The sequence below is a fragment of the Chrysemys picta genome, chromosome 9 (genome assembly GCF_011386835.1).
Source record: "Chrysemys picta bellii isolate R12L10 chromosome 9, ASM1138683v2, whole genome shotgun sequence".
Taxonomy (NCBI): Eukaryota; Metazoa; Chordata; order Testudines; family Emydidae; genus Chrysemys; species Chrysemys picta.
This window is the reverse complement of record NC_088799.1, coordinates 20,648,956-20,671,204: the sequence shown is the minus strand read 5'-3', so window position 1 is coordinate 20,671,204 and position 22,249 is coordinate 20,648,956. Positions and strand designations below refer to the sequence as shown.

Sequence of the window (22,249 nt, the reverse complement as noted above, 5' to 3'; positions counted from 1 at the left end):
TTTTCACCAAGAAGGTTGGCGGTGATTGGACGTCTAATGTAGTGAATGCCAGTTAAAATTAGGTAGGAACAGAAGAGGCTAAAATAGGAAAGAACAAGTTAAAAATTACTTGGAAAAATTAGATGTCTTCAATTCACCAGGGCCTGATGAAATGCATCTAGAATACTCAAGGAGTTGACTGAGGAGATATCTGAGCCACTAGACGGGAGAGATTCTGGAAGACTGGAAATGGGCAAATATAGTGCCCATCTATCAAAAGGGAAATAAGGACAACCCAGGAAACTACAGACCAGTCAGCTTAATTAACTTCTTAAATTAAAATTAAAATAATTAAATAACTTCTCTACCCAGAAAGATAATGGAGCAAATAATTAAGCAATCAATTTGCAAACATATAGAAGATAATAAGTTGATAAGTAACAATAGGCATGGATTTGTCAAGAACAAATCGTGTCAAACCAACCTGATAGCTTTTTTTGACAGGGTAACAAGTCTTGTGGATGGGGGTGAAGCTTGACATTAGTAAAGATTTTGATACTGTCTTGCATGACCTTCTCATAAACAAACTAGGGAAATGCAACCTAGATGGAGCTACTAAGGTGGGTGCAAAACTGTTTAGAAAACCACTCCCAGAGAAAAGCAACAGAGGATCCTGTGGCACCTTTAAGACTAACAGAAGTATTGGGAGCATAAGCTTTCGTGGGTAAGAACCTCACTTCTTCAGATGCAAGTAATGTAATTTTTCCATTACTTGCATCTGAAGAAGTGAGGTTCTTACCCACGAAAGCTTATGCTCCCAATACTTCTGTTAGTCTTAAAGGTGCCATAGGACCCTTTGTTGCTTTTTACAGATTCAAACTAACACGGCTACCCCTCTGATACTTCATTCCCAGAGAGTAGTTATCAGCGGTTCACAGTCATGCTGGAAGGACATAACAAGTGGGATCCCGCAGGGATCAGTTCTGGTTCTGTTTTTGTTCAATATCTTCATCAATTATTTAAATAATGGCATAGAGAGTACACTTATAAAGTTTGTGGATGATACCAAGTTGGGAGGGGTTGCAAGTGCTTTGGAGGATAGGACTAAAATTCAAAATGATCTGGACAAACTGGAGAAATGGTCTGAAGTAAATAGGATGAAATTCAATAAGGACAAATGCAAAGTACTCCACTTAGGAAGGAACAATCAGTTGCACACATACAAAATGAGAAATGACTGCCTAGGAAGGAGTACTGCGGAAAGGGATCTGGTGGTCATAGTGGACCACAAACTAAATATGAGTCAACAGTGTAATGCTGTTGCAAAAAAAAGTGAATATCATTCTGGGATGTATAGCAGGAGTGTTGTAAGCAGGACACAAGAAGTAATTCTTCCGCTCTACTCCGCTCTGATTAGCCCGCAACTGGAGTATTGTGTCCAGTTCTTGGCACCACATTTCAGGAAAGATATGGACAAATTGGAGAAGTGCAGAGAAGAGCAACAAAAATGATTAAAGATCTAGAAAACATGACCTATGAGGGAAGATTGAAAAAAATGGGTTTGTTTAGTCTGGAAAAGAGAAGACTGAGAGGGGACATAACAGTTTTCAAGTATGTAAAAGGTTGTTACAAGGAGGAAGAAAAATTGTTCTTCTTAACCTCTGAGGATAGGATAAGAAGCAATGGGCTTAAATTGCAGCAAGGGAGGTTTCGGTTGGACATTAGGAAAAAAATTCCTAACTGTCAGGGTGGTTAAGCACTGGAATAAATTGCCTAGGGAGGTTGTGGAATCTCCATCATCGGAGATTTTTAAGAGCAGATTAGACAAATATCTGTCAGGAATGGTCTAGCTAATTAGTCCTGCCACGAGTGCAGGGGACTGGACTAGAAGACCTCTCGATGTCCCTTCCAGTCCTACAGTTCTATGATTCTATGATGTCAACTTATTGATTTCAGACCCATTCTCCAATTTGTCAAGGTCATTTTGAATTCTAACCCTGCCCTCCAAAGTGCTTGCAACCCCTCCCATGTGGGCGTTATCTATAAATTTTTTAAGCACACTTTCCACTTCATTATCCAAGTCATTAATGAAAATATTGAATAGTGCTGGACTCAGGACAGAGTCCATCTGGACCCTACTAGATGCATCCTCCCAGTTTGAGAGCAAATCATTGATAACTACTCTTTGAGTATGGTCTTTCAACCAGTTTTGCACCCATCTTATAGTAATTTCATCTAGACCACTTTCTGTAACTTGCTTATGAGAATGTCATAGGGAACTATGTCAAAAATCTTACTAAAATCAAGATATACCACATCTTGAGCTTCCCCCTATCTACTTAGCAAGTAACCCTGTCAAAGAAACAAAATAGTGTGGTTTGGCATTTGTTCTTGACATTATTGACTATTACTTATTACCCGATCCGCTAGGTGCTGGCTATTTGATTGCTTAATAATTTGTTCCAGTATCTTTCCATTTATCGAAGTTAGACTGACTGGTCTATAAATCCTTGGGTCCTCTTTGGGCCCTTTATAAAGATAGGTACTAGAGGGAACAAAGAGGACCTGGGCAATTATAGACCAATCAGCCTAACTTTGATACCTGGAAACATGTCTTTTTAACAAGAGCTTCTACCACTTCTTCCTTTGTTCTCTCTTTCTGCTGGGGAATTTCCACTGCGCCACTCCCTTCCACCCCTTCAGACAAGATGGGATGACCATTTTTTTTTCTAGCTTGGTCAATCTCTTTAGCATATTCATTGTTCTACCAGGGCAAAGTCATTCCATGTTAACTTTTTTGATTGTACCATAGCTGCTTCAAGAGAGGGAGTTTATATGACATAGCTCCTGTCAGCAAATGACTGATTCAGTACACACTGAGGGTTATACACAAAGTTCATAGACTACATAAGAATTCATGTTATACATTGTCAGATTCCTCAAGCCATCACACATATAAATAGTCAGCATTATAGAACACTTTTTACATACTCAGGACTTCATGAAAGAGAATTGCTACAACATAGCCCAATGTGGTAGCAAATTTCCCTGCCCAAGATTCTGTTGCAGCTGTTTCTTTTGCTAGTTTGGAAGCTGATCTCTTTATTTCCTCTGCTTCCTTCCAGCTTTAAGCAGGTTAAAAGCTCAAACATCACGTACAGACTAGATGTGAATGCTCAGCTCCACTGTGCATGATGCTGAAAGGTCTGTTCATGGTCAAGCTCTATCACCACCTTTCATCTGGAGCCAGGGTTGTAAATGTAGATATTATTGAATGAACACTTTAAGAAAGCAGATTGCACATTGCCTCAGTACAGTGGGAAGTCAAGTCCTGTGTTAGCATGATCTAAGAGGCTAAGCGTGGTATCGAACAAAATAACAGGAATTGAGGACCAAATACCCTTGTGTAAATGTCACGTCTCATAGAAAATAAAGACAAGGATATCACCTGTCAGTGCTATTGTGCAGGGGCGGCAGGTTTGTATAATTTTTGGTGGTGCCAAGAACAGGTCCAAGTCCTGCCCCCCCACACCTGTCTTATAAGCCGATATATATTTTTTAAAATAATGTAAAAATGTGAGGGCTCTGGGGTGGGGCTGGTGATGAGGGTTTTGAGGTGTGTGTGGGAGCTTAGGCAGAGGGTTGGAGTGCAGGGGTGAGGGTTGTGGGGTAGGGTTGTGGATGAGGGGTTTACGATGCAGGAGGGGGCTCAGGACTGGGGTAGAGGGTTAGGGTGTGGAGGGCATGAGGACTGGGGCTGGGGATGAAGGGTTCAGAGTGTGGGAGAGGCTCAGGGCTAGGGCAGAGGGTTGGGGTGCGGGGGGGTGAGGGCTCTGGCTGGGGGTGCGGGCTCTGGGGTGGGGAGGGGCTGGAGATGAGGCGTTTGGGGTGCAGGCAGGCTGCCTTGGGGCTGGGGCCAGAGAGGAGGACTCCCCCCATCCCTCTCCCCTACTTATTTTCCTCCTACCAGAGACAGTAGATAGGCACGAATATTTGAGTGGTTACATTAATGCTGCTCAAGGCAACATTAGCTTAGACTCCATACTGGCAACCTGTGAGGGAGGGAGATTTTGTGCAGCTGTATGTGGTGAATGGCTTCTATAGAAGGGAGTAGGGGACAGAAGGGCACTGTAGCAGGGATGGCACTGGGAAACACTATCTTTCATCCACATTGCTGAGAACCACATGGTTGGGAGAATACCTCCTTCTCCTTGTCTCTTATTCCTGTGAGAGGAAGATTTGTAGGAAACACTGCAAGGTGAACTTTGTGGCGTTTCCTGCCCCCTATAGCTCATCAGATTTTACTGTTCCCTGAAAACACCCATAGGAGACACGTGTATGAGATTTTTAGGTGGTACAGTAAAGAAAGAGCTAGAAAGGTTCATGGAAGTGAGGTGGAGTAGGTGAGGAAAGGTGTTAATGAAGAGAGCTGATCACTATTTGGGAAGAGAGTGAAGTGGAAGAAGGGAGAGGGTAAACAAGTGTATTTAGATGTGAACAAATTAGAATGAATGAAATAAACTGGACTCCATATTAAAGAGTGTGTCATCAGTGTCTCCATTAGTACCACTGAAGTCTGAAGGCTGTCTAAAATAGTTATGACAAACACAGGATTTAGTGGAAAGAAAACACTGAACACTTTAGTTAAAATACACACAAAAGGAAACCATGTGGTTTAGCACTTAACTACCATGAATGTACTGCTGTGTAAGTTAACTGTGGTTTCTTCCATTTAGCACTTATTATTTCTCTTCCCCCCCCCCAACCTCTCCCTTGTATTATTGATTGAACAATGTAAGACTATTAACCTCAGTGATGGTTAAACCTCCAGAGTTTTGGGGCTTGATTCTCTCCTGCTCTTGAGCCTTATCTGCCACAGGAGAGAAGGGGAGGGATGACATCAGGGTGGTGGCTCTGGTTCTTTGATTCTCAGGGCCACCATGGCCCAATGAGAGTTAGAACTGCTTTTGAAGATCCTTAATAGACCCTATGCCAGTGAAGGATTACCGTGGGCATGCCCACTCCCTTTCCTGACACTGAGCAGGTGGGGACAGCAGTTTGTAGGGAGTTCCTCTCTTTTGGGGGAATTTCCTGCTGGCCAGTTGTGGCCAGTGTTCCGACCAAAGGCTGCTCAAGACAATCTGCTGACCTAGGCAGAATGTCAGTGTGATGTTCCCCACGTAGTGTGCACCCTGTGCTCATGCACAGTTCCTTACCATAGCTGCCAGGTTTGTAAAATTTTAGGTGGTGCTCAGGAATCAGGTTGTGAAGCCCCGCAGTGGGGATGTGAGGGCCAGAGTCCCCTAAAGTCTGCTCCACAAGAACTGAATTGAACTATGGTGTTAAACTTCTCTGGGGGAGTGGGGGAGGGAGATAGGTTAGTGATTGGGTGTAAAGGTGTATGGGCTTTAACTGACTCCTTTAGAACAGCACCCACATGTCAAAGAGGACACCCCATGCATACATGAGAGAACCCCTGTGGCTTCCAGACTGCCCAACTCTAGGTCAGTTCCCTTTTCGGGTGACAGAGCAACAAATACAGCAGCATGTGCCTCTTTGAACAGGCTTCCCTGGAAGGACCTCCCTTACCCAAGGAGCCAGCAGCCCTGCTCAATGCTGCATTAGGGATTTGTCCCCAAGAGAACCATGTGCTGGAACTCACGAGTGAACCCCTCTGGCTGTCAGTCCAAAGGGCACTCTTGGGTCTGAGGGAGCTGCACTACGCTGGGGAAAGGGGGGAGCCAAACAAAACAAGGGTGGAACAATGAGGGGACAATAATGAGGGAGGATTAATTTCATCGGGGACTCCTAGTTCTTATGTTTTGTGAAGGGGGAAATAATACTTCCCTATTCACTTTCTCCATACCATACATGATTTTATAGGCCTCTATCATATTCCTCCACCTTCCTCCCTTAGTCGTCTCTTTTCTAAGTTGAATATTTCCAGTCTTTACATCTCTTGTTGTATGGAAGCTATTCTGTATTCCCAATCATTTTTGTTGTCCTTCTCTGCACCTTTTTCAATTCCAATATATCTTTTTTGAGGTGGGGCAACTCGAACTGCATCAATATTCAAGCTGTGGGTGTTCCATGAATTTATATAGCAGTATTCTGCTATTTTCTGTTATTTTATCTATTCCTGTCCTAATGGTTCCTAACATTCTCATAGCATTTTTCACTGCCACTGCATACTGAGTGGATGTCTTCAGAGAACTATCCAAGATGACACCAAGATCTTTTTCTGAATGGTAACAGTCAATTTAGATCCCCATCATTTTGTTTGTATAGTTGGGATCATTTTTTCCCAGTGTGCATTACTTTGTACTTATTAGCATTGAACTTTGTTTGCAATTTTGTCACCCAGACACCCAGGTTACATGTGTACATGCACCTCTGTAACTCTTCTCAGTCAGGTTTGGACTTAACTATCTTGAGTAATTTTTGTATCATCTGAAAATTTTATGACCTCACTGTTCATCTCCTTTTCTAGATCATTTATGATTTCATTGAACAGCACAAGTATTTACCTCCCTCCATTGCGAAAACTGACCATTTATTTCTAAACTTTCCTAACTTTTATCCAGTTACTAAGAGAACCTTCCCTCTTATCCCATGACTGCTTAATTTGTTTATGAGCATTTGATGAGGGACCTTGTCAAAGGCTTTCTGAAAGTCCAAGTACACTATATCTACTGGATCATCCTTGTTCACATGCTTGTCGACTTTAGATTAGGGTATGTCTACACTACGAGAGTAGTTCGATTGTACTTAAATTGAATATGTGGAATCGATATTACAAAGTCAAATGTGTGTATCCACACTAAGGACAGTAATTTGACTTTGTGAGTCCACACTAATGGGGCAAGCGTCGACATTGGAAGCGGTGCACTGTGGGCAGCTATCCCACAGTTCCCGCAGTCCCCGCTGCCCGTTGGAATTCTGGGTTGAGCCCCCAATGCCTGCTGGGGAAAAAATGTGTCGAGGGTGGTTTTGGGTAACTGTCGTCATCCAACCGTCATTCCCGCCCTCCCTCCCTGAAAGTGCCGGCGGGCAACCAGTTCGCGCACTTTTCTGGTGAGTGACAGCGCGGACGCTACAGCACTGCAAGCATGGAGCCCGCTGTGACCATCGCTGCAGTTATGGCCATTGTCAACACCTCGCACCTTATCATCCACCTTTTTCCAGAGGCAGATGCTGAGAAATCGGGCGAGGAGACTACGGCAGCGCGGTGAGGACATGAAGTCTGAGAGTGGCACAGACCTCTCACAAAGCACGGGACCCCGCGCCGTGAACATCATGGTGGCAATGGGTCATGTTGATGCTGTGGAACGGCGATTCTGGGCCCGGGAAACAAGCACAGACTGGTGGGACCGCATAGTGCTGCGGGTCTGGGATGAATCACAGTGGCTGCGAAACTTTCGTATGTGGAAGGGAACTTCCTTGGAACTTTGTGAGTTGCTGTCCCCTGCCCTGAAGCGGAAGGACACCCGGATGCGAGCAGCCCTGACTGTCCAGAAGCGAGTGGCCATAGCCCTCTGGAAGCTTGCAATGCCAGACAGCTACCGGTCAGTCGCGAATCACTTTGGCGTCGGCAAATCTACCGTGGGGGTTGCTGTGATGCAAGTAGCCAACCCAATCGTTGAGCTACTGCTGTCAAAGGTAGTGACCCTTGGAAATGTCCAGGTCATCATAGATGGCTTCGCCGCGATGGGATTCCCAAACTGCGGTGGGGCTATAGATGGAACTCATATCCCTATCCTGGAACCGGACCACCAGGCCAGCCAGTACATTAACCAGAAGGGCTACTTTTCAATGGTGCTGCAAGCACTGGTGGACCATAGGGGATGTTTTACAATCATCAACGTAGGATGGCCGGGCAAGGTTCATGATGCTCGTGTTTTCAGGAACTCTGGTCTGTTTAGATGGCTGCAGGAAGGTATTTACTTCCCGGACCACAAAATAACTGTTGGGGATGTGGAGATGCCTATAGTGATCCTCGGGGACCCAGCCTACCCGCTAATGCCCTGGCTCATGAAGCCCTATACAGCCGCCCTGGACACTGAAAAAGAACTCTTCAACTACCGTCTGAGAAAGTGCAGAATGGTGGTGGAGTGTGCTTTTGGACGTCTCAAGGGGAGATGGAGAAGCTTACTGACTCACTCTAATCTCAGCAAAACCAATATCCCCATTGTTATTGCAGCTTGCTGTGTGCTCCACAATCTCTGTGAGAGCAAGGGGGAGACCTTTATAGCGGGGTGGGAGGTTGAGGCGAATAGCCTGGCTGCTGATTACGCCCAGCCAGACAGCCGTGTGATTAGAAGAGCCCAGCGGGACGCGCTGTGCATCCGGGAGGCTTTGAAAGCTAGGTTCCTCAGTGAGCAGGGTAACCTGTGACTATTAAGTTTGTTTAAAGAGAAGCTGAACCTGCCCCCGTTTCTTTACCCACTTACTATTGACTATCCTCTCCAGCTACATACCCCATTCACCCCGTCCCCCCCTTCCAACACACGTTTAAAAATAAAATAAATGGAACTTTGTTAACGAACACCATTTTCTTTATTACGGATTTCGCGGTAAAGTGTTGAAACTGGGACGCAGACTGTGGTGGGCAGTGGGCGTAGTGATGGAAACTCGAGGAATGACAGGCTCCTGCTCGTAGAGTGGTCCGCAGTGGTGGACTGGTTGTTTCAACGGAGCCTGCCACCCCTCCTTTTCGGGACTCTGTGTGTGGGGGCTACGTGACTTTGTGGCCGGGAAAGACGGTTACAGATCCCCTGCTGCGTGGCTCTGTGATCCAGGATAAGGACCACTGCATAAGATCTCTATCTGCCCTCCCCTGCCACAAAGTCACATGCCCCCCCCTCCCCCCCACAGAACATGAAAACCACCTCCCAGACTGACCAGGGTGCCTAGTGACTGCAATGTGTGTGTGACCTTCTGCTGAACCTGCCCCCGTGTCTGTACCCTGGTACAGGTGACTGTCCTTTCCAATTACCAACCCCCTTCCCCCCCTTCAAACACACTCTCCCCTAAAAGAACATGATGGAAACAGTAATTAACAGAAACTTATCTTTTATTAGCAACTACACAGTTAGGGGATGAAACTGGGATGGGGGCTTGGGTGAGGTGGGAAGGAAAGGACTTATCAAATTTTTGGGAATGAGAGCCTTCTGGTACTTGAGCAGTCTGCAGGGGTGGAGTGACAGTTTTCACGGCCCCTGCCGCCCCTCCTTCTTGGGACTTTGGGTGAGGGGGGGATGGGACTTTGTGGCGGGGGAGGGCAGTTAGAGACTGCAGCAGGGCTCTGTCCTCCTGCCTCTGGTCCTGCAGAACATCCACAAGGCGCCAGAGTGTGTCCGTTTGCTCCCTCATTAGTCCAAGCAGCGTTTGAGTTGCCTGCTGGTCTTCCTGCCGCCACCTCTCCTCCCGTTCGCTGTGTGCTCGCTGGTATTGCGACATGTTCTCCCTCCACTGGGTCTGCTGGGCCACATCGGCTTGGGAGCAGCCCATAAGTTCTGAGAACATGTTGTCCCGTGTCCTTTTCTTTCTCCGCCTAATCTGCGCCAGCCTCTGCGAGGGGGATGCCAGGGTAGGTCGGGAGACAGGCGCAGCTGTGGGATGGGAAAAAGGGAGTGAATTCCTCACAAAGATAATTTTTTGTGAACAATGAACATAGTCTTTCTCTGTGAACAAGACCATGCACAGCACCTATCACATGCGCACTCAGGACAAGGTCGAATTTTCGGCCTTCGCATTCAGTGCCAGGGGTCTTGCAGTGGAGATCAGACAAGCGGGGCAGGACAGCGCAGGCTGACATGGTAAGCCATAGACTTTTGGCTGCTTAAAACTTAAATTATAGCAGTGCCCTCCTTTCACGTTCAAAGCAATGCTCCTATCGTTGGCCAGTTTCTGCTGCCAGCAATCCAGCAAGCATGAACTCTGCCCCTGTCCCACCCCCTCGCGGCTGTCCCCGGGAAAGATCCCTGTGTGCTGCCCCTCTCCCACCTCCACTGCGTGGCTGTAAACCGCCGGTGACAGTTCTGTAAAGGAACAGGCAAGCAGTCCCAATAGTAACATTCCCCTAATTCTAAGCAGGTCACCATGAGTGACATCACTCTGCTGAGAATTTCTGAGACCGAGAAAGAACGCATGCTGCGTGAAAGCCAGCAAAAACCAGGGCCGTATGCCATCATGCTCTGCAAGGCAATGATCCCAGAGTACTTGATGATAGCCTGGCGAGGAAAAGTTTCCTACCACGGAGGACACAATAAGGCCGCTCTCCCCAGGAACCTCATGCAAAGGCTTTCCAATTACCACCAGGAGAGCTTCGTGGAGATGTCCCATGTGGATTTCAGCTCTATCCCCGGACATATAGACCTTCTTTTCCAGTAGCTGCACTGGCAAGGACTAAAAAGTAGAGCGCCTAGGGCAAACAAATCATGAAAAACCCATTGTTAATATTCCTGTTCTGTTCAAAATAAATATTTACATGTTTAAAACACTTACCGACTGATCCTTCCCCTGATTCGGGGTCTGGGTTAACGCCTGGGGACGGTTGGTAGGGGATCTCTGTGAGGGTGATGAAGAGATCCTGGCTGTCTGGGAAATCAGCGTTGTAAGCGCTGTCGACTGCCTTGTCCTCCTCCTCACCTTCCTCATCTTCCCGTCCGCTAACATCTCCGAAGAAGCATCTGTCGACAATATCCCATCCTCAGAGTCCACGGTCGGTGGTGGGGTAGTGGCGGCGGCCGCACCTAGAATGGAATGCAGTGCCTCGTAGAAACGGCATGTCTGGGGCTGGGATCCGGAGCGTCCGTTTGACTCTTTGGTCTTCTGGCACGCTTGTCTCAGCTCCTTGATTTTCACGCGGCACTGCGTTGCATCCTGGCTGTACCCTCTCTCTGTCATGGCTTTTGAGATCTTCTCGTAGATCTTTGCATTCCGTCTTTTTGATCGCAGCTCCGAAAGCACGGACTCATCGTCCCACACAGCGATCAGATCCAAGACTTCCCGATCAGTCCATGCTGAAGCCCTCTTTCTATTCTGAGATTGCATGGTCACCTCTGCTGGAGAACTCTGCATCGTTGCCAGTGCTGCTGAGCTCGCCACGATGTCCAAACAGGAAATGAGATTCAAAGTGGCCAGACAGGAAAAGGAATTCAAATTTTCCCGGGGCTTTTTCCTGTGTGGCTGGTCAGAGCATCTGAGCTCGGTCTGCTGTTCAGAGCGTCAACAGAGTGGTGCACTGTGGGATAGCTCCCGGAGCTATTAGCGTCGATTTCCATCCACACCTACCCTAATTCGACATGGCCATGTCGAATTTAGCGCTACTCCCCTCGTTGGGGAGGAGTACAGAAATCGAATTTAAGAGACCTCTCTGTCGAACTAAATAGCTTCGTTGTGTGGACGGGTGCAGGGTTAATTTGATTTAACGCTGCTAAATTCGACATAACCTCCTAGTGTAGACCAGGCCTTAGTGAGGCATTATTTCCCTTTACAAAAGTCATGTTGACTTTTCCCTAGTTATGAACAATGTGAGCAGCGCAACCAATACCAAATATCTTTCCCTAGTTTTACTTGCAGTTTTTGCCATACTTTGTTTTTCCCAGCATGTATTTGTATTGGTGTTGTCTGCACAAAGCCCAACAAGCTTTTCACTAAGAGAATATTTCTCAATCAATTGTTATAGAAATTTGCACTGCACATCAGAAGTTTTTCATGGTAGAAAACTCAATAATTTTTGTGTTTACCCCACTAATTGGAAGAAAATAGTGCACGAGAACAGGGAATAACTTTTTGTCCTTTTTGTTTGCTGCAGTCACGCTAAGTGTGATAAATGAGTAGTTCTCTAAATTACACTGCAGTTCGTCTGTTGATAATGGAGCTAAAACATTGCAAATTATTGCCTCAGATTTTGTGCGCACAGACGAAAACTTGGGTTGGTAAAGTTTTTTTATCAGTTGCGCGGTACAATCACTAGATCTGAAACAGTGTCTGTGGCACACAGAATGGTCAGCAAACAGTCCCTCACTTGCATGTATTTGATCAGCTTCTGTGTTTTGCTTAACAAAAAATCCTGAAACACTTGGAGTTGCATAGTTAGTTCGTTCAGCAACTTTGTGTTTTTTTGTTTGAAGATGCTGAGTAATGTCCGCAAGCAATTGAAAAATGTGCTCCACACGTTTGACATATAACCTGACTGTTGTCAGCTACTGAAGAGTCTTTTTTCAAAAACTTGAATTGTATCTGTAGGTCATCATTAAAAGAACATGCACACTTTTGTGACATTTCTGGAGTAAAGATCAAAGTAACTTCACATGATTGCAGCCTTACAATGCTTTGCACCTAGCACTGATTCAGGTTGCCCAGAGCAACTGCCGCCACCACTGCTTATCGTAAATTTGACCGCAAAAGAATGTTATTGTGAGCGCAATGAGATTTTGTTGTGTACGTGCATTGCAAAACTTCTATCTATCCCATGTTTACACTTAGTTTTGTCTCAGGAACAGCAGCCAGTTGGTGAAATCCAAGGCCAGATTAACCTTTTGTGGACCCGGCACCAAGCATATTTGTGAGCCACCCGGGAGAAAGATTGTAAAAGACAGGAGATCAACACAGAAGTTGTCTTTGACACAGCAAACGCTACACAGGTTTTAACTACAAGTTTCAGTTGCAGATGGATGTGGCTGCCAGCAATAGTAGCCATAGGGCAAAAAGAATACACACAAGTATACATAATGTTAATCTTTTTTTAAACAGTGTCCCTTTTTGACCAGACATCTGGTCACCCTACTCCCGGAAGCGGCAACGTGTCAGTTTGGGAGGGAGTCAATGCCCCCAGTGCCCCCCAACTCTGCCCATGGGTTCAAGGGTCTTCTGAGATTGGGGCTTTAGCCCTGTGGAGTGGGAGGAGTGCCAGGGATTGGGGCTTCAGCCCAATGGCTCCCAGTGTCAGCCCCGTGGGGAGTGCCAGGACTTAGGAATTCAGCCCCACAGCTCCTGGCTTCAGCTCCGCGGGGGGCACTGGGGATCAGGCTCTGGGTTTCAGCATCGGTGCCCTGCAGACCCCCGTTGAGAACCCCTGCTTTAGGTTTCATATGGGGAGGGGCGACACACATGCCTATCCCCCCATGGACACCCGTACCCCTCTCTCTGACACTGGGCTGCCTCTCCTCCTACCTGGCGTTGCATCTTCCCGCCTTTCCACCCAATGAAACCACCATGTGCTCTCACTGAATGACTGCCCTCACTCACTAGTCACCTTAGCTAGCAGAGTGCAAGCAGTGCCAGCCACAAATAGGACACAGCTGGGGCTGCACTGACCGCTCACTGCAGTGGGAGCAGAAAATATGGGACAATTTGCCCTTTTTTTTTTTTTAAGGTGGGACACCTGCCAGAGGGCTTAAATATGGGACTGTCTCCTTAAAAACAGGACAGATGATCATCCTCTCTAAGGCAAGAGAGCAGAATGGGGCTGGCTGGCTGCCACCCCCAAGTTAGAGAGCACAGCTGGAGTGCTGGAGAAGACTGAAGGCAGGGGCAGCACCAGTGGGAGAGTCCTGATGGCTCTGACCCGGAGCCAAGGGCCAGAGAGGGTTGAAGGAAGGGGGAGCTGTGGAGGGACTTACCTTCTGGCATCTCTTTGCTGAAGAGCTGGGTCCCAGAGGAACCTTGAGAGGTTCTTAGTGGAGATGCTGTTGGAGTTCCTGCTGGGAAGAGTGGGGTTGCACCCCAGAAGGAAAGACTGGGGTGGCTTGGCAGGAGAACAGAGGAGGACTGACAGAGTCTGAGTGGGGAGGGAGATACTGGAATGAGGTATGTTATATTAATGCCCCCAAAGAGATGTGGTTTTTTAAGGACTAGTTGCACTGGAGTGATAGGGATGATAGTTTGGCACTTTTGTCATGGACTACTCGCAGTGTTTGTTGGTAAATGCTATTGAACTAGAGGACAAGATTCCATGAGGGAATCTGAAGAGAAGAACTACAGTTAGGGCTGCCCCGAGGGCAGCATATGATAAATAGGGGAGCACTTTTGAATCCATCCTTAGAAGGCAGCGATTAACATACATACCACCATGTTCATTAGCTTGTCCTCAGGCTTCACAAATTTTGCTTCTGACTCTTGGGTAACAAATCTGTGACCATTTGGAATATCTTTGTTGTCCTGATGTGGTATCTCATGGCCAATAGGAACATTGTATAGACAACAGGGATAGATTTCATATCCTCCCACTTTGAAAGCTCTGGTCTCTGCCACTTGAGCTCAAGGAGCATCTTCATTAGTTAGCAGGATAGGCCCTATTCAATTGTCTGGTCCTGATTGTATTCAGCAGATGGAAGTGCCAAGAGACACGCGCACACACTCAGTGACCAGCTAACTTGTTTTAGTTGTCAGGCAAGTCGTGTGTTATAAAGATTTAACCTTTAGCAGGAAGTTAACACAACCTGCAGGACTCTGGGTACATCTACACTACAGGGGGGAGTCGATTTAAGATACGCAAATTCAGCTACGTGAATAGCGTAGCTGAATTCGACGTATCGCAGCCGACTTACCCCGCTGTGAGGACGGCGGCAAAATCGACTTCTGCGGCTTCCTGTCGACGGCGCTTACTCCCACCTCCGCTGGTGGAGTAAGAGCGTCGATTCGGGGATCGATTGTCGCGTCCCGTTGGGACGCGATAAATCGATCCCCGAGCGGTCGATTTCTACCCGCCGATTCAGGCGGGTAGTGTAGACCTAGCCTGAGTGTAGTACCATGCTGCCTATTGTCTCCCTCAGATTCTCTCTCTCTCTCTCTCTCTTTCTCTCTCTCTCTCTCTCTCTCTCATGGAGAGACAGGAACCAGTTGAAGAGAATGAGACAAGAAGACAACAAGGCTAGGATTAGAAACATCAGTGCTGTGTTTGCTATGCATTACAAACTCTTTCTTGTTGCTGGTTATCCAGGGCCGGTGCAACCCATTAGACGACCTAGGTGGTTGCCTAGGGCGCTAGCATTTGGGGGGCGGCATTTTCTTCAGCGGCGACCACAGTGGCCGGATCTTCTGCCACCCCGATCGTCGTCGGCATTTCGGCGGAGAGAGTTGGGGTAGGGGGGCATGGGGAGGGTCGCCTGCAGCAAGTAAGGGGGGGGGGCGGCACGCAGGGGAACCGCTCCCCGCCCCAGCTCACCTCTGCTCCACCTCCTCCCCTGAGCATGCCGCCCCACTCTGCTTCTCTCCCTCCCAGGCTTGCGGCGCCAAACAGCTGATTGGCGCCACAAGCCTGGGAGGCAGAAGAAGTGGAGCAGTGACGGCGTGCTCGGGGAGGAGGCGGAGCAGAGGTGAGCTGGGGTGGGGAGCTGCTGCACGGCTTCCCGGGCGGAGGGACGGGGGAAGCAGCCACGGGGGGGGGGTACCTCAGGATGGAGGGGGTAGGTGGGGAACTGCCACGGGGAGGCGCCTCAGGGCGGGGGGGGGGGAGGAGCTGCCGCAGGGCTCAGGGAGGGGGCGGAGCAGAGGGGAGCTGGGGAGGGGAGCTGCCGCAGGGCTCCACGGGCCGGGGTGGGGAGCTGCTGCGGGGGGGGGGAGATGCCTCAGGGCGGGGGGACGGTGGGGAGCTGCTGCAGGGGGGGCGCCTCAGGGTGGAGGGTAGGGGGAGTGGGGAGCTGATGCAGGGGGGGCGCCTCAGGGCGGAGGGTAGAGGGAGTGGGGAGCTGACGCAGGGGGGTGCCTCAGGGCGGAGGGTAGGGGGAGTGGGGAGCTGCTGCAGGGGGGGCGCCTCAGGGTGGAGGGTAGGGGGAGTGGTGAGCTGACGCAGGGGGGGCACCTCAAGGCGGAGGGTAGGGGGAGTGGGGAGTTGCCACGGGGGGGGGGCCTCAGGGTGGGGGAGGGCGGGGAGCTGCCGCAGGGCTCGGGGAGGGCGCAAGGTGGAAGTTTCGCCTAGGGCGCGAAACATCCTTGCACCAGCCCTGTGGTTAGCCTAAAACCTGCCTCTGTCACTACTGAAATACTTGAAGCCCTATTCTCCTGCATTTTGAAACTCCCTGCCAACTTACATAGATAGAAGACCTGAGAAAGCATTCAGTTTGCACATGGAAAGAAAACCAGGATTTAGGCAGAAACATATTCCCTTTACATAGCTTTGTGTCTGTAGTTGTAACATGCTGATTTCGCTCTGCTGTAGTCATCACTGCAATACAATAAACGCTGTAACCTGATTTTGCAGGACGCACTGTGCTCTGTTCACTTCAGATACCTAAAATGAATGCTGATGTAGACTGAATTCTGTTACCCTCATTTTGATAGTCATCCCTTTTTGACCCAAGTCAAAATTTGGTGACCCTGGGGATATCCCGGGTAGGATTAGAAATTGATGATGGAGTCTGGAATTTTCTTTGATGCAATCTTGTTTATTTACAAGAAATATACAAAGTCCTGGCTCTCTGAATGCAAAAGGAACCCAGGCAAATGATGCAGTTTCTTAGCAGATCCCAGCTTCTTTTCAGACAGCACCTCCAACCCAGTAACTCTCTCTACGTTTCTTTCAGGTCCCTGAGCGCTTATAGGATTTTGCTTGGATTTCTTCAGGCTGCCTCTAACTCCCTCTGGTTCAGTCTTCTGCCTCTCACATAACCCCCTTCCCCATCACAATAACCAGTGGAACCTCCACCCAACTGGGTGGACCCTTAGCTGTCCCTTACAACTATCTTTAGTGAAGGGCATGTTCACACATCACTTTTAATAAGGTTTTACTCAGCTCATAACAATATACTTCCTACATATTATATGTTTCCTCACAATTATATACTGTAGCTCTTCTAACAATGGCAACTAGTTATCCTTTATGCATATTTTTAGCTAGTGCTTTCCTCAAGTGTACATTTTATACTGCCTTCTTATAGCTTTTAGCTCTGGCAAAATCCTGTTACATTGAGTCGGGTGGAGGGGGAGAAGATTGTCTTGATGATGTACACATGGAAAGCTTTGGGTAATGGATTACAATTGGAGATATAAACATGTCACTTATTATTATTATCATTTGTGGTCTGGGGCTAGATTAAAAAATAGAAGGGTGGTTTCCTCATTGAAGTTGAGTTGAATGCCTCCTGGGTTTGCAAAACCAATACATGAAATGTTTCCGTCAGCCAGTCTTTTCAACAAGCCTGCAAGTCTGGCAAGTCAAGTGATCTTGATGAGTTGGCAGGTTTTCCTGAAGCAAGGGTGGGTAGCTGTGGGCTCAGATAGCTGTAATATCAATATGTTCAGTGCAATTGTGTTGGAGCTCAAAATATGATTATAGTGGCACTCACCACGGCTGTTCTAGCTATGAGTTGCCCGGCATCAGGAACATAAGAAATTATAGGCATAGAAGAAAATTGGGGGGAGATTGTTCAAGTCACAAATGAAAGTTGGATGCACAACTACCATTGATTTTCAATAAGAGTTAGGCACCTAACTGCCATTTTTTGCACATGTAAATATTCCCCTATGTAGTAGTCAGCAGATATACTCAGATCAGAATGACTTAAATCAGTGGTTCCCAAACATGTTCCGCCACTTGGCGCGGGCCGAGGGACATTCTGGCTGCCGCTTCCAGCAGCTCCCATTGGCCTAGAGCAGCGAACTCCAGCGGCCGAACCTCTGGACGCAGCAGGTAAACATACCGGCCTGGACCGCCAGGGGCTTTCCCTGCACAAGCGGTGGAACAAGTTTGGGAACCACTGACTTAAATCATACAACAGTCACACACTAGTAACTTTGCTTACAGCATATTACCTTGCAACCAACTTTTTTTGGTTTATAAAAGGGATCTCCAGACAGCAGCTAATATCTCATATCTAAATGTTGCAATAGCTAGACAAATTTGGGGCCCCAATATGAAACTGAATCTGTGTGGTGGACCCTTGAGCCCACATGGAGTCTGATTCTATTGGAAGATCAAGGCTTAGGTGAGTTAAGGATGAAAAGAAAGCAGAAACATTTTCAGAAATATTTTTTTTAATTATTTTTTAATCTTCTGTAGTTATATGACAAATTTAAAGAATGGGCCATCTCTACACTAAAATGACTTTCTTTCTGAAGGAGAACACGGGAATTCTTTGAAAAGACTAGCTGTCTTATCTTTTTCTTTTCTATTTATACTGGCTAAAATTCTCTACAGATTTTTCATTCATTCTGGCAAGTACCCTTGCTGCCTCTTGTCTGAGGAGCAAGTGTGTTTAGGAAATATAAATGTAAGGGTGACCCAGTACCCAAAAATCTGATCTTTGGGAGTTTTGAATTAAGAAGATATAAAGTTGCAGCACTTGAGAATGTGTCTGATCTATTGCAGAAAAATCTGAACCTGTTATATCTGTGAAGGTTTATTATTTTACCAAATGATTAAAAATGTCCTGCCAGCCATTATGAAGATGTCTTAAACTAATAAACTAAAAACTCTGTTTTTTCACTCAAAGCACAAAACTGACAAAATCAACTTGGGGGAATAGAGGAAGGAGGGAATTTGAATTATGTTAGAAAATATTTGCCTATGAAGAAACCTTGTATGCCAAGTTTTAGTCCAGAGCAAATGTTGTGGCCAAATATGACTCTGTGGAAAATATTTCTTATGATGATAGTGTTGGCAAATGGATTTTCTAAAGCACTGAGCATTGCCTTAACTCTGCTCTTTAAATTTTACCATTCACTTCAATGGAAGCAGAGTTAGGCCAATACTGAGCACTTCTGAAAGTCTCAGGTTAGGACACTAAAAAAGTTCTGGCTCTTCTAGTTTGAGACAGTTCATGCTCAATATTCTCTATTTAGTACTTTTAAATCCTTGATAGTCCCAGTTCATTGGTTACTGTCCCTACAACCTCAATCCGGCAGTCAAATCTGTATGACAGATGCCCAGACAGATCTCAAGTGACTTCAGGGGGATTCTTCATGGGGCATAGGCACAGAGCAAACAGGATGCAGTTTTGATGGATAAAACTATATAGTGACCATGAATATTTCTCAAGTACTTCTTGCACAAATATTTTACAACATTCTGAAAGATCTTGCATTGTGTATGAAATATAGCTGTCATTTTTAATTATGTAAAAAAGAATCTTCAGCAGGAAAATGGTTTTTTAAAGATTTAATTAAGAGGGCTTTGTACAAAAATAGTTTGAGAAATTAAGAAAGGTATCTAATTCTACAATGTATTGTTAATGGAAATTGTAAAGGTGTTTAAATTTATTCAATGTAATTGTAATTGGGAGACAGGGTTGTTTTTTTTTAAATTGTATCTGTATGGATTGATGTTTCTTGTGTAAAATAAGAGACTTAAAATTATCCATTGTACATTTTAGATTTTTGAAAACTTGCAAGTATAGTGGGGTTTTTCTGCTTATATAAATAGCATTAAATATATAAATTCATTAAACTGTCATTTATGAATTAATACAATAAAATAGCCTTCTGGCTGATATTCTCATGTTTTCCAACATTAGTAATCTATTTTTGTATTTCCTCTGCTGTTTATTAATCACAGCACGCATTTTGTATGAATGAGTTTTCATCTTAGTTTTAAAAGTGGTCTTGAATTTTTGGGAAGTTTCAGCATAGATATAATTGTAGATACTTTTGTATCAGGTTAGTACAGTCCAACAAAGTAAAACAAAGATTAATATAATCTTAAGGGCCGTATCCCCTTTGCCTTACTTACCTTACATGAGTAGCTAACTGGTTTTCAGTGGGACAACTGACATACAAAAAGCAAGATTTGATCCTGTCAGTGTAAAATGGCATCCAAAGTGGTTAGTAATACAGTTTGTATGCGGCTTTAGCCCTCCAGTTTGCCCTTCCTGCACTCTTCTTACTCTTTTGGGGGCCTGCGGTCTTTCCTTGAGGACCCTGACTATGTTAAGGAAATTTGCACTGGTGCAACTGCACTGAGGTGGTTGCACTGTTACAAACTCCTAACAAAGTAGTTACCCTGGTGGAGTAGTTACACCAGTACATATTCTGTAAATGTAGACAGGACGCAGGTCTCTGGCTTTGTCTAGTGGCCTCCTCAGCTTGCCTTGCTTTGTCCACCCACACTGCCCAGGGAGGCCCTGACTGATATGTTGGAGTCAGTGCTACTAAATGTTTAACAATGAAAATAAGGGCTACAAAACTGGGCTACAACATACGAATATAGACTTTGATCCTGCTCCCAATGATGTCAAATGAGATAAGCCTTATAATGGAATTGACTTTTAAAAAATCTGTGGAAGAAAATCTAAGTTACAGAGCAGTACAAATCAGTGTGGTGAAGTGCTTCTGTTCTCCTGACTCCTAGAGCAGAGGGTGATTATTCACACTCCTCAGCAAGAGGCTAAGGAGCATAACCTGTCAGACTCCCTTTGTTTTTTATTTTACAAGGAGACTTTTGAGTGATTTAGCTCCTAAATTTACCTCTGTTAAACAGCTGTGTTCCTTTGCTGAGGGAGTGTCCTCTAAATTTCAAATCTCTTTCCCCCTCATTTTTACCACACTGTCAATGAGAAATGTAACTCACCTGGGGTGTTCTCAGCTCCTACAACGTGTGAGCCTTCTCGTGTGTAGCTGCACGCTGGCCAACAGAAAAACTAATTAGCTAACACACACTATTCCCCAAGTGCGCTGACATCTGAAAAGTCCCTTTGTTATAACTGAATGAAGATACTAGTAGAGGTGTTGAACCATAAAGCTATTTCTCTAAGACCTCACAAGAGTTGCTGCTTTCCTGCACTGTGCCCTCTCCAGTCTCACAGGCCAATCAGTATTTCTAATACATTTCTAGAGTGGATTATTCTGTAGTGTCTCGCATATTTAAACTGTGAAATTTATGCTTCAGTTTCAAGCTGTGAAGAAGAAAGAGCAGTTGAGCAGGAGAGTCAGAAGTGAGCAGCAGAGAAGAGGAAAACTGTGTAGGGATGAAGCTACAGGAGGAAAGATTGTGAAAGCCTTTGGAGGTTGTGGTGCCCCAATACCAGGGTCTATTTTGCAATCAAACTATGCTCAAGGAAGCTTACAGGAGCAGGAGCAAAGGCAGTGGTGAGCTGAAGCAGCACTGAGGTAAGCAGAGTTTGTGGCAATTTTTGAGTGCATCAATATTCATGATATGACCACAGTACTATTGTTGTTTGTATTGCAGTGGCACTGAGGGGCCCTGAGAAAGGACTAGGACTTCGCTGTGCTGGATGTTGTACAAACAGCAACAAAAAGTGTGTCCCTGCCCCAAAGAGTTTATAATCTAGGTCTCATTGCCAGTATTATGTTCCTTCTGTGGATGCTGCTGAAGTGTTACCAGCACTGATCACTGCTAGCACAGTACTTAGAGAGCACACCTGTGCTCTATCTCACTGTATAGGTGCTAGCTCAGGGGTAGTTACCAAGATCATCCTTTGCACTGAAAGTGGTGGCCTGAAGTAGCTGCCATGCCATAAAATTAGCAGTTGTTGATTGGGTGTGGGAGGTATTAATTTGAACTGGCTTTTTAATGGCAGTTTTAAAGCAGGCAGGGATTAAATTCCCTATCTGCTCCTATACATAGGTCTCTGCTTTATCTCTGTCACCTTAACAAGTCTTGGTAACTACCCTTCCACCCACAACAATATGGAGTAGCAGAGGCGCAGTAAGGGAAGGGAGCAGGGGCATGTTCCCTATGTAGTATGTCATATGTGCTCAGTGATGATAAGAAGAAAGGGCAAGGATCTCATAAACAGAACTGTAGGGCTCATCCAGAGAGCCAGTATTATGATCCTGCCATGATTACAGGCAGGGATCCTGTTTTCCTACTAGATATATTTGTACGGTAACAGGCACAATGGGACTCTGATCAAGTTTTGCACATTTGAGCCTTATAATATAAATCAGTTACTTTCGAGGTGTTCGGCTAATGTACGGATCAGCTTATTCATGACTCTGTGTGTGTGTGTGTGTGTGTAGTTCACTAGATTGGAGACAATAGTTATATAATAACTAAATCAATGTATTATTTATATATACTGTCACCGTTATGGGGCTAGCTGCATCTTTGCTCCCCTTTTTGGTCTTTCTGAGAACACCCACTTCAGGACTTAGGCCGCTAGCCCTTCCCTGCTCTGGTGTGGAACCTTGCAATTCTCCTACTCTTAAACCAAAGCCAGGGTCAAACTACTCTATGTATGCCAACCACTCACCATCATGCAGGACCAACTGGGCTCCGGGCACCTGTTTCCTCCCATTGGGGACAAAATGACCAGTGACTGAATATCCCCCCAAAAATGAGGAGTCCTAGAGACTGACAAATTTATTT

The 22,249-nt window shown here is 46.1% G+C and overlaps 1 long non-coding RNA gene across 1 annotated transcript in view; it reads left to right on the top strand.

Moving 5' to 3' along the window:
• The window catches only part of LOC135973484 (uncharacterized), a 28,691-nt gene extending 7,664 nt beyond the window's left edge, over positions 1–21,027 (top strand). Inside the window, exon 3 of the long non-coding RNA XR_010590340.1 lies at positions 20,807–21,027. This is a non-coding gene — a long non-coding RNA (uncharacterized LOC135973484). The remainder of the gene's footprint in view (positions 1–20,806) is intronic.
• The last annotated feature ends 1,222 nt before the right edge of the window (positions 21,028–22,249 follow it).